This window comes from Apodemus sylvaticus, chromosome 13, assembly GCF_947179515.1.
Source record: "Apodemus sylvaticus chromosome 13, mApoSyl1.1, whole genome shotgun sequence".
Lineage (NCBI taxonomy): Eukaryota > Metazoa > Chordata > Mammalia > Rodentia > Muridae > Apodemus > Apodemus sylvaticus.
This window is the reverse complement of record NC_067484.1, coordinates 21,052,272-21,069,951: the sequence shown is the minus strand read 5'-3', so window position 1 is coordinate 21,069,951 and position 17,680 is coordinate 21,052,272. Positions and strand designations below refer to the sequence as shown.

Below are 17,680 nucleotides of genomic sequence, written 5' to 3'. Positions count from 1 at the left end.
ACATCAGTAAATCACGAATCAAATGAGGGAAGAACAAATCCAGAAGTGACATGGGAAGTGATCCTTCTGTGACTCCAGGTCTTACAACAAGGCTGGTGAGCTCAGGTTGACAGGGATCTTGGCTTATGAGAAGTGCTGACCAAGCCCTGGTGGGGCAGTGGGCATATGCCACACATAGTAGGCAGAGAGGTCTAGGAGCTTGCAAATTCAGTGAACTGTAAAGCCACGGTGCTCTTACTGGGTAAACTTCCAAACAGGCCAGGGCTCAGCAGAGAGATTCCTCTGCCCCAGTCTGTTGGGGGATAAGGAGAATCTGACTATGGCCCTGGTTTACACATTGATATATCTCAGTTTTTAAAAAAGGAAGGAAATACAATTCATCTCGCTAGTTTCTTCTACAGTAGTCCAAACGTGATGCAAAGCAGGGGCAGACTACTGTGGTCTCCAGTGTCTGTCTGCGGTCAGGTCTGATGGAGGCGGTCAGGTCTGATGGAGGCAGCTGAGTATCACAGCCCATGGGCACAGTTCTTTCTTCTTTATCACCTCCAAGTGGACTGGGTACTGGTGAAGGTGCCAGAGTATTTGGGGAGCTGTCCCTTGATGCATTAGTTTTACGACTATAATTCTGTTTCTGTTGCCCTGAAACTCCTATGCACAAAGCAGGTCACAGAGGCCTGCTGTCTACCCTCATTAGAACAGGGTTATGTGGTCTTTGTCCAGCCTATCTCTGACTGTTATCCTGTCTCTCCTCATGGTACTGTCTGACATACACACCTTATTGACAAAGTGCCCATATCTTAAATATAGCATGGAGAGTTTATGCATAGCTAAACATTCTCGGAATCAGATTGTGACCATGTTCTGAGTTGTTCTTGCTTTTCCAGACAGCTCCCTCTTGCATCCCCTCTCCATAGGGACTCCTGACTTCATTACAAGACAATGGCTGCTGTTTTCAGTGTGGCCTAAGTGGGGTCGTATCATATTCATCCGTTTTGAATTTCTCTGACAACAGACCCGGAGACCTAGCCACCCTGTAGACAATGCAGACAATGCAGATATCATACAATATCCATGGTGTGTGACCATGACTCCTTTTTTTTTTCACTAGTTCCATTATGGATGGACATCTGGGTCACATCTCATTTGAGACCATTTTGCCAAAAGCTTCCGTGAAGACACATGCTGATATTTTTCCTGTATGTGTACATAAATATCTTTCCTGTTACATCACACCAGGTGTGGATCTGCTGATTTGTATATGGCACAAGTTTGTATGGCTTCTATAAGCGATGCCAAACATGCTTTGAAGTAGGTGTGTTGACTGAGCCTGGGATTGAGGTTCCGGGGAATCTGGGAGCCTCAGGTGCTGCACATCCGCACCAGCCTTGATATCTTGTGTTGCTCTTCCGTCCTGAGTGTGACATGTCACCGTGGCTCGCTCTGCCTTTTCACATCTGCACAGTTGTGTGTTTGCGTGTTTAGGGGACGCTCTGCTGTCCTCTCCTGTGAGAAGTCTATTCAGGCATTCCCTGGTTTTAAATAAACCCTTCTCCGTGTATCCTGTGTATCCGATGAGTTCTTTACCATCATCACCTTTCCTCACTGTGTGGCTTTCTTTTGTGTTTTTAATGTCGCTTTTTAATGGACAGGCGTCCTTAATTTAAATGAAGTCCACTTTATCTGTTTTTTTCCACTGATAGCTAATGCTTTTTCTGTCCCGCTAAGGGACTTTCTGTCCCATTCAAGGTCTGGGACATAGTCTCTGAGGTTTCTCTTACAGCTTATCTTTTCTGTTTAGGTTTATATTCCCTCTCAAATTAATTTTCTTTAGCATGCAGTATAGCTCTACCTTTATTTTTAACGTGGTTACCCATCAGGCTCAGCACTGTTCCCTGCCAACCCATCCGTCCCACTGAAGGGTAGTGGGGTCTTCATTCTAGGTCGCCATGAACATATCCATTTCTGTGCCCTCTTCCATCAGCCCCTTGTCTTATCCCTGAACCCGCCTCACTCTGTTCATTCTGTAGCTTTCTGGCAGAAGTATTGTTCTCTGGCTGTTCCATGTCTTCCAGTGCAGTGTTTGTCACCATCTCAGCTGCTCTAGATCCTTTAAACTTTCATATGGTTTTAGAATCGCCCGCCAGACCTTCCACACACGCGCACACACACATAACTCTTGGATTTTGCTAAGTACTGCACTGAATCTGTAGATCAGATCAGAGGAAACAGACACATTAACACTACCACTTCCTTCAGCCCTCGAGATAGTACTTGCATTGTTTCTTTAAGTCTTTGATTTATCACAGTGTTGTTTTGCATTGCTCAGTGAAGGATGTGCCCATATTTCATTGGAAGTATTCCTTAGGTATTTTCTGAAAGAATGTGATAAAAAGTTATATATATATATATATGTATATACATATATATATGTATATATATTCATTCTATCTTCCACATGTTTGTCACTACTTGTATTACTTATTGTCCTTATTGCTATGACGAGATCCTTGACAAAAGCCATATAAGGAAGGAGAAATGAATTCTGGCTGAATGCTGTGGCCTATGGCCTGTCATGGCAGGGAAGGCACACAGCTGGAGTCATTCAGCGCACGGTCATCAGAGCGTATCAGAGCAGCTTCTCACATGACACCAACCAAGAAGCAGAGAGCTCCTCTGGTGTTGGGATGAGAACTATGCTTCAAGGACTGCACCTGGAATCCGACATCAGCACTCTCAGCTGCAGCCTGGAACCCAGAAGACCAAGGGTATTCAATGCCTGGAGTCCCATGGTGCTGGCACCTACGTCTCAAGTCAGAAGAGGAAGTTCAGGGCTAGGATAACTCCTACCTTACACCCACAGGGTCCTGCAGACTATCCCTAAGTCTGGTGAAGTTTATGCCTGTTTGATCTTTTATGTTGCCAGTCCCCATCTTTACCATACCTGTCTACTACCCTTCAACAGACCGTGGAGAACTTCCGAGGACTCTGGGAAGCAGCACACCTGTCACCTCTGTCTGTGCCCAGGACACCTTTACCCAACTCCTGCCCACATTCCCCAGGCTCACATATTTGGTCCCCAGCTCCTGCCCATATTTGGGAAGGTTGTGCTTGGGAACTTGGGAGCATGGAATATGTGAGCCTGGGGAATGTGGGCAGGAGTTGGGTAAAGGTGTCCTGGGCACAGACAGAGGTGACAGGTGTGCCGCTTCCCAGAGTCCTCGGCAGTTCTCCACGGTCTGTTGAAGGGTAGTAGACAGGTATGGTAAAGATGGGGACTGGCAACATAAAAGATCAAACAGGCATAAACTTCACCAGACTTAGGGATAGTCTGCAGGACCCTGTGGGTATAAGGTAGGAGTCATCCTAGCCCTGAACTTCCTCCTCTGACTTGAGACGTAGGTGCCAGCGCCATGGGACTCCAGGCATTGAATACCCTTGGTCTTCTGGGTTCCAGGCTGCAGGTGAGAGTGTTGTGGGAAACCAGGTTCTCTTTTGAGTTCTTAGCCTTATTGATAACATCATTTAGAAACAGATACAAACAGAAGCTTGAGGACAATTTTATTACAGTTTGGGGGAGAAGCAACAGGGTAGGCAGTGGCCAGGAAGGAGACAAAGAGAAAATCACGCCTTTTTGAAAATAGGGCTGGAGGTCAGAACAAACAGTGAGAAAGCCCAGAGTCTCAGTGTGGTTGGGCTTTCGGTCCATCTGAAGAAGAGATAAAGGAAAGGAAACAGAGGGCTCTCCTAAAAGCTGGGCCGTAGATCTGAGTTCAGAGGTTTGCAATTCCGTGACAAAGGACTGCGCTGGGAATGTGTGTGCTTATACATAGCAATAGAAGCAGTTTATTAAGAAAGGGAAAATGAGAGATCCCCAAGGTAGAAGTGGGCTCCTGAAACAAAGGGAGAGCCCCGAGCTGTGAGAACCATGGTCCCTGAGTCGTAGGAGCCATTTGGTTCTGCCAGCCCTTCCCACGCTGGGACAGCCTGGACTTTCCTGGCACTGACCCCACTCACTCACTGCCCACAGCACAGGTGAGGGGGCGCTCTGGTCCTTCTCTGCCAGCTGGCTTCAGCCATCTGTTCATCTCGGTGATTCAGCCTCTAGTTTCTCTCTACTCTGCTGCCACAAGAGGGTATCCAGCCAGTCATGGTCCGCTCGGATCAGGGAGTTGCCACTGTCAACAGCCCTGCCTTCTGTCCCCTTCCAAGGCCTGTGTTTGGTAAGAACAGTTGGGACAGCAAAGGTCAGTCACAAAGGGCTCCTGGAGGGACATACCTCCCCCACTGAGGGTCCGACAGAGGGTCTCACTGGCCCCACTGCAGATCTCATCTGATACCGACTCTCCGCCCAGCCCCTTCTCTGCCCAGGCTAGACAGTATCCTGGTCCCAGCTCCTTGGTGGGGGCTGGGGATTGGAGGAGCCGAGTCTAGTTCTCTCTTAACTGTGGTAGGTTCATCTGTGTGAACCCCTTCCAGGAAGAATGACAGAGGGTGCTAATGTGCTGTCTCAAAAGGCAGGTGCTGGGATTGAAGGACCGCCTCTCACTTAGACTGTGGTGGTGTGTCTAAAGGTGTCATATTAAAGTACGTGCCTTTTCATGTGTCTGGGATAGTTCGTGACAACATTTTTAAAGGAAAAGGTGCATAGGGCCACCCACGATGGAGGGAGAGAGGCCTGAGAAAAGGCAGGCCACCTGGAGCGTAGGTAGGAGGAGGATAGGATTCTAGCAAAGAGACAGACGGAAGGAGGTGTGTGGAAATCTGAATTGTGAGTCACTGGGACTCCAGGGACTTGCCAGAGCATGGCCAGGTCAAGCCAGAGCCAGGCTGTCATTGTGGGCATGGACAACAGAAAGCCCTTTATCAGCGTTACTAGGCTGCAAGGAATCCTTCTGCCTTTGTTTCTAGACACTTCAGGGTTTTGTTTTGTTTTTTTTTTTTCAGAGGAGAGTGGGAACTCCCTTCAGAGTATTGGTCTCATATTTAAAACCCAATTCAGACATAGACAACCCTCTGGTGCTCTGAGTCTGGCTTTCAAAGGACAAGTACATTATCTGTGCCACTGGGAAGAGGGGACACTCACTGGGGAGTCATTTGCTTTGACTGACCTCCTTGAATAGCAATGTTCTCCTTGGCTTAAGTGAGACTTGGGGTGCTGAGATGCTCGCCTTACCAGGTAGAAAGCCCGCACCACACATTTCAGGCCCTGGATCTGCTCTGGGCCTGCAGAGACGGCTCCTGATACAGCCTTCTGGGCTCTCCTGTTCCAGCCGTGGGGCCACTCACTGATACTGTTCCCTCGGCATCTAGGATTGTGTCTACTGCCTTTCCAGAGAGCACAAGGGTCTTTCTTGTAGAAGCCCCACCCAGTTTCTGTGAGAGAGTTTTGCAATGTTAGCCAAGATATCCTAAATCCACCTAGAGTACCACTGCCCCACCCCCGCCTACCGAGTCGCTGGGACCATGGGCTACCTACTGAGTAGCCACTACACCTGACTTCAGCCTCTATTTTCACTGTTCCTGTATAGAAAGAATCTGAACTCAACTCAGACTAGGTGGCTGGTGGCTTTGGATCACGCCTCCTCAGGGGCATGGCATATCTAATGCTTATCTGAGGTGGTTGTAGAGACAATGATTCAATTCTTGCTGAAAGACTCCTTTCTGATGGACAATTCATTCTCTCTCTCTCTCTCTCCCTCCCTCCCTCCTTCCCTCCCATCCTGAGGAAATGGTAGCAGCAGGCCAGTGATCAGCCAGTCTCAAGGAGTGGATGGCGCACGCAGGTTTGTGGGGTCAGATGTCCCACGTGTGCCCTTCTGGAGGCATGTGGACCACTGTTAGCTAGGTTTGCTTTCTTTGTCACACGTACCAGCCACACAACACCCTCTACACGGCGAATTGTAGGATTTCTGTCATGAGAGCATGAAAGTGACCACGCAAGGGATGTGGCCCACCAGGGCTGCCTGTATCTTCATAAGAACGTTTTTCCAGCCATTGCCAACCTGCTCAATCTGAGGGTTTCCTGGGAGACACTGCATGTCCAAGGTAGTCCTCTTTAGCTGAGTCCTTGATGAGAGTACTTGGCTAATCTGGGTATGGAGCACATCAGGTAGAAACGTGGCTGTGGGCTGGAGTGAGGTAAGCCAGAAGCTCCTGTCTCATAGAAGGCAGCGTGAGTCCAGGGGAGAGCAGAGACCTATGCACTTCAAATGGGAAGTGTGTCAAGAACAGGGCGGCCAATCAAAAGCTGGCAGCATGGCATGTGACCAACCCTACCAAAAGTTACCAGAAGGCTCATGGAAACCATTAGTTTTATTGTGGGGAAGTGGCCATAGGCACCAATCTGTGGTTGGGCTTTTATTTCTTCTTTTGCATTTTTAAAATAATTCTTTATTTTTTTTAACTTTTTGATAAGTTTTCCAAAACATAGTCCATGAACTTGAGACCCTCTTACCTCAGCCCCTGGGTACATACAGGTCTGAGCTCTGTGTCTCATCCCTAAACATGTTTGGTGGGCAAGAACCACGTGATCACTATGGAAACAAGAAAAGAAACAAGCAGAGAAGGAGGTGAAGCAAATGAACAAGGAAGGAGCACCTTCCAAGGCTGGAGCCAGCTCAGGCTGGAGGAAAACTTCTTAACTGTAATTGGTGTCTTCCCAGAGATGAGGGAAGATGATATTGCCGTAGAAAGAGACCAGAGCTTATAAAAGGTTATAAAAGACCATGGGAGGGTGATACAGACGTGCACACAATGCGGCAGACATTAGAGAAGCAGTAAAAGTCTGTGTCAGGACTGAAGGACTGTACTAGATTGTTGACAATACCGATGTGGAGATTGGAAGAGAAAAACTAAGAAAAAGTCAGCTCAGGAGGGCCGGCTGGAGGATCCCTGCCCTGAAGAAGGACGGCACACATGAAGGAAAATATCAAGAGCTTTTAAGAGTCCCTAGGACTGGCTTCTAGACTGCATGGGCAAACACTGGGTAGGACAGACACGAGGCATCTAGAAGGCCTAGGCGGCTATGCCACCAAGCTACCTGTCCTTCCAAAATGGACCAGGCAGAGCAGGGGAGAAACAGTTCATTGCAGACAGTGTGGTCTTCAATGTGGCACCCCCAGCACCCCTTCCTAAGGCTACATCAGGAAGATGAGTACATGGAAACAGGAGTGGGGATGTGGTAACCAGACACACTCATGTCCTCATGCCAGAGCCCATGAAAATGGCAGGTTTCATGCCAAAAGGCCTTTCCCCCAGCATAGGGAGAACAGGCTGCCTGCAAATCAGCAGCCCTGGGTGGGGAGAGGGCCTGCATTAGGTGGGCTCTACAGCAGCCACTTGGGCCTTGCGCAAAAGGGGAGTGGGGCAGCAGCAGAGGGCATATGCTGTGGGAGTGTGGCTTTCGTGTAGGCGCTTTCTTCATGCTGAGGGGGTGGGCGAGCAGGGCCTGGGGTAAGGCAGCAGGCAGGCAGGACTGAGCAGAGGATGGGAACTCCAGATTAGAGGACTCCAGAAAATCCCAAAGGAGCTGACTGATCCCAGAGGGATTGTACCAGCCCCCGGGGCAGCTTCTGTGGAAATAGGTGCTGATAGAACCATTTTTCATGCTAGAGAAAAATGTAAAAGTTTTGCAAGGAAGGAAACATTTTCATACATCTCACCCACATGGGTACACTGCTGTGAACGCCAGTGGTTGAGTTAATGGAAAAGTTGGGAAGATACAGAGGCTGGATCTATTTGATGGAGGTGGGAAAGAGAGAAAATTGAGAGAATGCCCACTTTCACTGTGGGATACTGAGGGATGCTCTCTAAGAGTGGATAAAATGGAACCTGCTGTGTGACCTGTGTCCCCACTGTGATTTAACCCCTGCAAAGACATTTTTTTTTGTTGTTGTCCAAGCTACTGGTGTGTGGTATTTTGTTATAGCATCCTGGCTGACTAATGCACCGTGTTCTGTAGAAACAGGCCAGCATAGAGCACAAGAAGTAGCCAAAACATTTGAGAGAGGTTCACCTCCAGAAGTTGGGGTTTAGTGTGGGGAGAACTAGAGTAATGACTACATATTTTCACTATCAAGCTTTAATTGCTTTTTATTTTTCAAAGCATTCATATATATGCATATATGTATATATATGAATTTTAAATGATAAGTAGTTAAAATAGGGGAACACATTTTGCTGACTCAGGTTGTGAGAAACACAAAGGCAGAGTGAGGTCTTCAGTTTGTTTTGTTGGTAGTTCTCTCATAACTGCCCTCTGGACTCCTTCTGATAACAAAAAGGCTGCTATAGCTCCAGACCTTGCAGGTCCCCGTCCACATTATCTGTGATGGCCTCTTCTCCAGAAGCCCCCAGAAAATATCTCTTTGAATCTCACGATAAAACTGAGATAAACTGATTGGCTCAAATTAAACCATGACCCACCCTCATTGGCTCTGAGGGCATGTAGCAAATTAACCTAGAAGGAAATTACAATTCTTTTATCAAGAGGAAAGGAAGAGGAATGGTAGGTGGCTTAAATTATCAAATCCAGTGTGGACGTGTTCTCCTGGGGGACATTTCCCTCTCCTGGGAGCTGCAGGTGCCTGGCAGCAGTGGCTGGTTAGATGGCAGTTATACTGATTGTGTGGCCCGTGTGGTAAGGAAGGAAACTCATATGAAGAAAATGACTCTGACGGGGTTAGGAAGCAAAGTATCCTATAGTAAACAGGAATTTGAAAATTGAAGACCCCAGAGGAGCCCACAGTGGCATCTTGGGAGATTTGTATGCTGGGCATCTAGATGGTAAGCCTGAAGGGCTTATAGCTGACCCCGATCCCAACTTCTTACTGATAATGCCTGGAAGGATATGAGTGGTGAGTCCTCCAGAAGAGGACTCACCACTGGTTCAAGAGAAGGCTGCACTGGGCTGTCATTTGTCACTGACACTGTAGCGTTCATTGGAAAGTCGCACACAGACAGCTTCCTGGGAATGGATTTGCTGTATAGCAGAGCTAGGCAAAGTGCATGTGGAGAGTCAGCAAGTACAGGTGGAGGTGAGAGAGGCTTCCACGGGCTGGGAAGGCTCAGCGACGGCTCCTTAAGCCCTGGAGAGTTAGCCTCCATCTTGGCTGCGACAAACCACCTTGCCAGATCTACCAATGTCCCCCATTCCCTGTGACTGATAGCTTCAGCTGGAGGAGCACTCAGAGCAGGCAGGCAGCTCTCCAAAACCTCCCCACATCTGCTCCCAGCAGCTGAGCCCAGTGCTTCCCTGGAACAGCTGGCTTCACGCCCAAACCTGTTTATGTCAGTGAAACTTGCTATTGTAATTATGCAATTTAATTAAATAGTATACAAATCACTTAAATCCTGCTGCAAAAGAAAAGGAAAAGTTGCTTCTGTGAAAATCGGACTGAAGCTTTGAAAAGAATGAAACAAAAAGCTGGTAATTTAAAAAATATACATATTGTTGAGTTACACAGAGGTAAAACAGTGAGAGCTTGGGGAACCATTAAAAAACGTTTTAGTTTTGTTTGTCATGTGACTGGTTCACATGTAGCCCTGGCCAGCCTCAAACTTTCGCTGTAACTGAGGATGACTTTGAACTTCTGATCTTCATTGTCACTCCCACATGCTGGGGTTACAGACATGAGCTATCACACTCACTTTACCGGGTGCTAAGGCTTGAACCCAAGCCCTTGTGCGTGCTGGGCAAACACTCTGCCGGCTGCACTGCACTCCAGCATAGGCGACAAGTACTTTGCAAGAATATTTGGTTCACTGGAAAATAAAACACCGGAGTCATAAACTGTAAGCAATGTTGTCTAGGTGTCACTTACATAAAAGACGACAGGCATGGTGCAATCCAGGAGACACAGAGTTAATAAGAGGCACCACCAGCCTGGAGAGCTTGTTGTTGGTTACATAGTACCCTGGTTGGGATAGGTGTGAAGACACTTCAGGCGACTAGCTAGCTGTATCAGTCAGCCATTGGTATTCCTCTGAGAGGCCATCTTTTTGCTCCTTTGGTTCAGCCTGGGATGCATAAACCTCCTCTGAACCCTGTGTACTTAGCTAGGTTCTCTGGTTCCTGACCAAAATGGAAGCAGACACAGGGAAACAGGAAATGGAGCTGGCTCCAGCCTCCCTCAGGTCTGTAGGCCTGCTAGGGCTTTCTCTGGGGTCATCCCTACATCATCCTTCCCCAGACTGCAGCAGCAGCGGGAGGGTGACCTCAAAGCTGCCCGGCTCTGTCTTTGCTTGGAATCCAAGCCTGCGTTTCCTCTACACACTCGTGTGCTCTGCTCCTCCGAGACCTGGTGACCCATGCTCTTGGCTGTGGCTACACTCTGCAGCTCTCCTTCACCCACCCTCTGGATCCTCCCCACCCCCTGCAGCCCATCTGTTGTCTCAAAAGCTCAGCGTGGGGAAGGCAGGGACAAGCATTCCTGAGGTCAGTGACAACCGGCAGGCTTCTTCCTCTTGCTGTAAGGATGGCCACATCTGTGAGAAACCCAAGCTCATGAGACAAAGAGTGATCACGGAGCATTCTAGAAGTGTGTGCAGGCATGTGTCCTGTAGGAGGTAGCATTAGGGAGTATGCTGAGGCAGGGCATTGCCCGGCTGGGCCAATGAGGACACTGGTGACCGCCTCAGCATAGTTTCTGATGACTCTTCATCTTCTGTACAGAGGACAGCATAGCTGTTCCGGGAAGAGCCCTGGAAACTTTCCCAAACCCAAGAGTTTGGTGGGGGCTGCAAGTGTGGTTGGCATAGCTAACTCACTTTTTACCTGCTGCCCTGGGTGGGAGTGTCCCCTTGCCCTCAGAGAAGTGGCCTGCTGTGTGCATCTGTGATCCCCTTCAGGGACTGCACTGCATGTTGGGTGGGATCAAGTTCTGAGGAGACAAGAGAGGTGGGCACTTCAAAGCTCCCATCTCTCAGCAACACGTCAGCCCCTCAGAGGGAGAAGCCCCACCCCCTCTACTCAGGTCTGTGCCCCAGGTGTGTCTTTCTGTGATGGGTCTAAAGCTCAGAGCTCAGGGAGCACTGCTTTCTTTTTAACCTGAAAGGATGCTTTTGTTCTGAGAGAAAGAATGCTTGGGACACCAGGTAGAACTTTAGTTGTCACACTGGACATCAGGTAGAACTAGAACTTTCTGGAGAAAGGTTGAGACGGGGGAACGAGTAACAGGACTCGGGCCCTAGGCAATAAGACAAAGATTAAAAGGGCAGAGAACTCACCCAAGCCAGAGCAGCTGGCACCCAGATCACCCAGATGTCTTGTGCTGACTGAACTCAGAGGACCCCACCACCATCACCCCAACCTGATGCCTGCCTCAGTAGTCCCAAGGTCACAGAACCTGGCAGGGCCCACCAGAGGACCCCACAGTCATAGACCATAGTCATGGCCAGGGTCCACCAGGGGACCCCACAGCCATGGTCATAGCCACCATTTCCTGCAGAGCTGGACTTAGGCACAGAGAGCCTGCTGGGATGTTCAAGTTTTCTGTGCAGTGGGTCTGGAAGGACAGACGTGGAGATATCCAGGAGACACAAGGCATTGCCACTCTGCTTCTTTTCTTTGTATCATGAGAACCCTTTTCCAAACTCAAACTGCTGCCCAGTGTTAACACTGACTATCCTTTGCTTTCTGCTGGGGGATGTGTGGGCGTATGCGAAGGTCTGAATGGCCTAACTTCTCTCTGCAGCCCCAGGCTATATCTGCTGGGACTCAGATTTACCCAGGAACACAACCCTCTAAGGCCACCTTCTTAGGCCAGAAAAAAATGCTGTGTGTGTGTGTGTGTGTGTGTGTGTGTGTGTGACTGAACAGGAAGCAGGGTGTGGCAGCCTGACCATGGAGAGGCCCTCTGACCACAGACTATGCCTTTGTTCCTTTGACAGGCTGCCCCGCTCCCCCAGTCTCCACTCCCATCCAGTCTCCCAGGTCAGTCTAGCTCTGGGCTGAGCTGTCCCTTCTTAGGGCTATTTTAATATTCCAGGCGAGGCCACTGAGACTCAGACTTCTCGGGAGCCATTGTCCCCCAAAGCAGGTACAGAAAAGGAGGATTTGGTTGCCTGAGTGGGCCATGCTCAACTCCTCTTCTCCTCATCGATTCAGAAGGAACAAGCCAGTCTCGCACTAGAGGGATGGCTTAGACCCCAGCTTTCCCTCTGCAGCCACCTGCTGTGCTATCCCAGGACTCCACTAACAGAATAATGGGGGGATCCATAGGCCTCTCTCTCCTCACCTCTCCCCACGCCTTTCCAGAGTACCAACACTGCACTGGCCTGCCAAGATGGGCGAACAGATGCCATTGCCTTCAGCTGCCACCCACCGGGCTAACAGCTCCCAGTCGGGTCCTTCTTAGTGGATTGTGATCACTGGGTTTTGACAAATGTGAACATACAGAAAAGGTCTTGCCATCCCAAGAGCTCTCTGCGTGCTGTGTGTTCATCCTCCCTCTCCCAGTCCCTAGTAACCCTCCCTAGTAACCGAGGACCTTTGGGCCACCTCCGTGTTGCTCCCTCTCGTGAATGCGGCACTTTTGCCTTCCTGTCCGCTTAGCCCTCCTTCCACTCAGCTCTGCGCATCAACTTCCTCTGTTTTCTCACAGCTGATAGCTCATTTCTCATCAGCAAATATGAGTAGCCTGCTGCTGGACTTAACTACATATCTATGCACCCTCTTACTGGAGGATGGCTTGGTGTCTCCGTAAGCTATAAAAAAGTAGCTTACACAGTGGCAGGAAGGTCTTCACGAGGACGCACGTTTCCAGCTCAGGTGGGTGCCTGAGAATGGGACTGCCGGGCTTGCCTTTGCAGGGACTATGAGAATAGCTAACAACAATCTAGTGCACAGAGATGTTAAGTCACTTGCCCAGGATTACACAGATGGCCAGTCCAAATCACCAGATTTCAGATTCTAGAGCAACAGACCCTGCTCTAGGGACAGTCCCCTGCGAGAACTTCTGGTGGCTTCTGCCAGTATGCACTTGTTTCAAAAGGGTGTGCGTCTGTATTATACACCTTCCACCACCACATCAAGGAGCCCTTGTCCCCGTTGCCTGACTGCCTATGCCCAGCAACAGAAGGGGAAATCCCTAGCACACGGCCTGCACTTGAACTCACCACCCACTGTGTGCCTGTGAGCTTATGATAAGTGAGGTAACCCAGACTCAAAAGGTGAATCATGGTATGCACTCACTAATAAGTGGATATTAACCTAGAAAACTGGAATACCCAAAACATAATCCACACATCAAATGAGGTACAAGAAGAAAGGAGGAGTGGCCCCTGGTTCTGGAAAGACTCAGTGAAACAGTATTCAGCAAAACCAGAACGGGGAAGTGGGAAGGGGTGGGTGGGAGGACAGGGGAAGAGAAGGGGGCTTGCGGGACTTTCGGGGAGTGGGGGGGCTAGAAAAGGGGAAATCATTTGAAATGTAAATAAATTATATCGAATAATAAAAAAAAGAAAGAAAAAAAAAGAAATATCAGTGCATATCAAGTATTTCATAAGTACACATTTCTACTTAAATGATAATGGAAAAGATTCACCAGAAGGCATGCTAGATTCCAGAGGAAATCTTCATGTGGATTACTACTGCCCTGTGTTGTAGATAGATAATCATGTAATTGTGATGGGAGCAAAGTCAATCTTGATGGAGAAAAATTCAAATTCTCTGTTTAGGCCGGTTAAGAAGCTCCATCTGTTGCTGGAAAGAACCCAGGTATCCCTCAACAGAAGAGTGGATGCAAAAAATGTGGTATATCTACACAATGGAGTACTATTCAGCCATTAGAAACAATGAATTTATGAAATTCTTAGGCAAATGGATGGAGCTAGAGAATATCATACTAAGTGAGGTAACCCAGACTCAAAAGGTGAATCATGGTATGCACTCACTAATAAGTGGATATTAACCTAGAAAACTGGAATATCCAAAACATAATCCACACATCAAATGAGGTACAAGAAGAAAGGAGGAGTGGCCCCTGGTTCTGGAAAGACTCAGTGAAACAGTATTCAGCAAAACCAGAACGGGGAAGTGGGAAGGGGTGGGTGGGAGGACAGGGGAAGAGAAGGGGGTTTGCGGGACTTTCGGGGAGTGGGGGGGCTAGAAAAGGGGAAATCATTTGAAATGTAAATAAATTATATCGAATAAAAAAAAAAAAAAAAAAAAAAGAACTCTAGCTCGGAGCATCTGTCCTCCCTGTGTGAGGCGCTCCCAGGAGCCGAGTGAGGGTTTGCAGGGCGTCCTCTGAGTACGGGCTTTTCTCCTCTAAAAATAATCCAACAGTGACTCCAAAACCAATACCAATTTTGTGTCGAATGCTGACTGTCTGTGTTCTGCCATTTCCTTAAGGACACAGGAGATCACATTTGTACCACCTATCCCCAAGCCTCTCACAGGTTTCTCGGGATAGGCTAAAGGGTGGAGGCCTAGGCTGCGTCTGCTGGGTGCTCTGTACCATGCCTAGCCATGGACAGGCACAGCTGTCTCTTCCTAGGCCCTCTGTCCTCATGCCATGCTGACCAGGGGTTTATCCCTCAGGACGACACTAGGAGAGCTAGACCTCTCACTCCAGGACGAGGCAGGAATAATTGGAAAGAGCAAATAAAACAAGCAGAGACCATGGCACTCCTTACCTGGAAGATTCTGAGCAAGCGGCTCAGAGCGTAGCTCCCTCCCTGTCTGGAAGCCTCCTGAGAGGAATGTGGCGAGAATCTGCCTTCTCGTGGTTGCATCCCTAGCAGGAAGCAGCTGTTGGACTCAATAAATGGGCTGAAGCTATCCCACCTGCATGGCAGGCACGCACACAGGACCAGACTAAACCACAAAGCATTGTCCAAACGTTAGTTAAGGGAAATTGTTGACATTAGTGTAATTGTCAGTATCCATCACTTTTAATTTACAATTCATCTCATTGCCACCGAATGCCACCAGTGTTCCAGAACCTGCGTGTTTGCACCCTGCCTTCACTTGTCTGTTTGCACCAAGGCAGAGGGAAGCGACACTGTGACCAGGAAACATGGTTATGAGGGGACACCACAGTCGTGAGCCCAGACTGTCTCCCTGGGATGGCAGTCTGGAGCCAGAGCTCTCTGTTCTGTGGACAACACTTCCATTTAATCTAGCCTGTCTGGGAGAGCCGGGGGCATCTGTCCTGCAGCAGCCAGCCTTGACAGACAGGGCCTCTGGTCACAGAGCCAAGGTCTGGAGAGTCGGAGCCTAGACGATGCCCTTTGGCCTGTTTCCAGCCATTCCTGGAGATTCAGGAAAACAAGCCATTAGTCTGGAGGACTTTAATGATCAGCTGAGAGCCAGGAGAGCCAGGTCATATGTTTGAAAGCTCCAGGGTCAGTGTCCGGGAAGACAGCGGAGTGACTGCAAATCTTGTCTTGTCCAAGGAGGGGCATGGCTGGCACCTTGTCCCAGATAGTGGTACCTAGTACCAGGAAGGTGGTGGAGGGGAGCAAGTAAACCTGGAAGGTTACTGATCACCGTCCTCATCCGCATATCCAACCATAATTTTATTATCTGTTTGGGTTGGAAGGACCTTCCAGATCATGGCCCATTGTCAGCGGGGAGATGGAGGAAACTTGTCCTAGCAGCTGTTGACTCCTCCCATGCCCCGGGCTTATAATCTTTTCTTTTTCCTCCTCCTCTTCTCCTTCCTCTTCCTCCTCTTCTTCCTCCCCCTACTCCTTCTCTTCCTTCACCCTCCTCCCCCTCTTCTCATCCCTTCCTCCTCCTCATCATCATTTCTTCCTTTTCTTATAACACTTTTTTTAAGACTTAAAGCACATTCCAAGAAAAAAATCTAGGACACTGAAAAAAATTACCTGTGCTGTTTATTCATTCTTACTTGCAGAAGCCATTAGCTGTAATGACCCTTCCAAATTAATCAGGCCTGTAAATACCCAACTGCAGGCAACTGGGAGCAGCCGCTGGCAGGTTCTACCTGAAGGCCCAAGTCCAGGCTTCCGCAGCGCAGCCTCTAGACCTGCCTCATGCTAGGTACTCCCTGACAGGGAGGCAGGGGATCCCAGTGGAGCTGAGGCAGGCACAGGTTCTTGTCTTTTGTCCAGGCTTCACTGGGAGGGGCACCACCACTCAGACTAGAATGCGAAGCAAGTCTAATCTGGTCATTGCAGGCTACAGTATTTTCAAAGAGCAACATTGGAAGAGGTCTGGAATCTGGAAGGCTCCTGAGGGATGTGGGATTTGATGGGAGCCTGGGAGAATCCTCCAAGGCACAGGCAGGCACAGGGGAAATGCACTGCAGCTTGTGTGACTGGGGGGAGCCGGCCGAAGACGGGGACGGGATGACGCTGTCCCCAGAGGAAAGCAGATGCTGTAGGCAGATGAGAACCGAACCTTGCCTCTTGGCAAGGAGGCCTGTGTGGAGCCACATGGCACAGGCCCAAGCTTGTCAGCTGCCCTGAGCAGTGGGGCTTTAGTCCTGGTGACAACTACCTGTTCAAGCTCGGGAATGGCATGGGCCACTCTGGGTTCCAAGATGAAGTTGGACTTGAGTCTTGTAGAGCCTAGTGAGCCTTGCACCAGTATTACAAATGGATTTTTAAAAACTGATAAGTGGATATTAGCCTAGAAACTTTGAATACCCAAGACATAATCCACAAATTAAATGATGTCCAAAGAGAATGGAGGAGTGGCCCCTGGTTCTGGAAAGACTCAGTGCAAGAGTATAGGGGAATTCCAGAACAGGGAAGTGGGAAGGGGTGGATGGAGGAACGGGGAGGGAAGAGGGCTTATGGGACTTGGCGGGGAGTGGGGACCCAGAAAAGGGGAAATCATTTGAAATGTAAATAAAAAATATATCAATTAAAAAAAAACAAAAAAACTGAAGTTATATGTGTGTATGTATGTATGTGTATACACACACATACACACACACACACACATATATAATTTAACCACTTTTCAGTATGCAATTCCATGGCATTAAGTTTGGCCTGGTGCTGTGTAAGTCATACCCAGCACTCATTCCAGAGTCCTCTCCTCTTCTCCATCTGTGTTCATAAAACACCAACACCCCAACACCCCCACCCTCACACCCCCACCCAACCCCCACCCCCAGCTCCTGCCCTGTACTTCCTGTCTCTATAGATATAACTACCCTAGACTTCTCAAGTAAGGGGGAACACGTGGAAGTGGTCTTTCTATTACTGGTTACTTTTACTTAATATGGACTTGAGAGTCGTGCCCAGTATAGATATATCAGGATTTCCTTCTTTTTGAAGAGTAAATGATTTTCCATCATGTGACTGTACCTACCACATTTGATTATTCACTCAATGACTGTTAAGAGACTTGAGCTGCTTCTGCCTTTGTCTACTGGAAATGAGACTGTTATGAACATGGCTACACAGATATGAATGTCTTATGGGGTTTGAGGCATTGACACGGTCAACCTGCCCTGCTGCTGTGCCTTTATAAGGGCCTTCACTTTCCTTCCTGAAATGCATCAGTTCATGGTATGTGCCTTCTTCTCTGGCTTACCAAGTTCTTCCCTTTCTTTGTAAAGCATGGCATGGTGTGGTCTTAGCACCACAGAGGCAGAGGCAGAGGCAGAGGGAGAGGGGGGTGTTCCGATGAGTTTGAGGTCAGCCTAATCTGCATAATGAGTTCTAAGCTAACTGGGGATAGAATGAGGAAGGAAGGAAG

The 17,680-nt window shown here is 48.7% G+C and overlaps 1 protein-coding gene across 2 annotated transcripts in view; it reads left to right on the top strand.

The window, feature by feature from the left end:
- Zbtb7c (zinc finger and BTB domain containing 7C) overlaps window positions 1-17,680 on the top strand; it is a 332,122-nt gene that overhangs the window by 179,092 nt on the left and 135,350 nt on the right. The gene's annotated exons all lie outside the window — the stretch shown is intronic.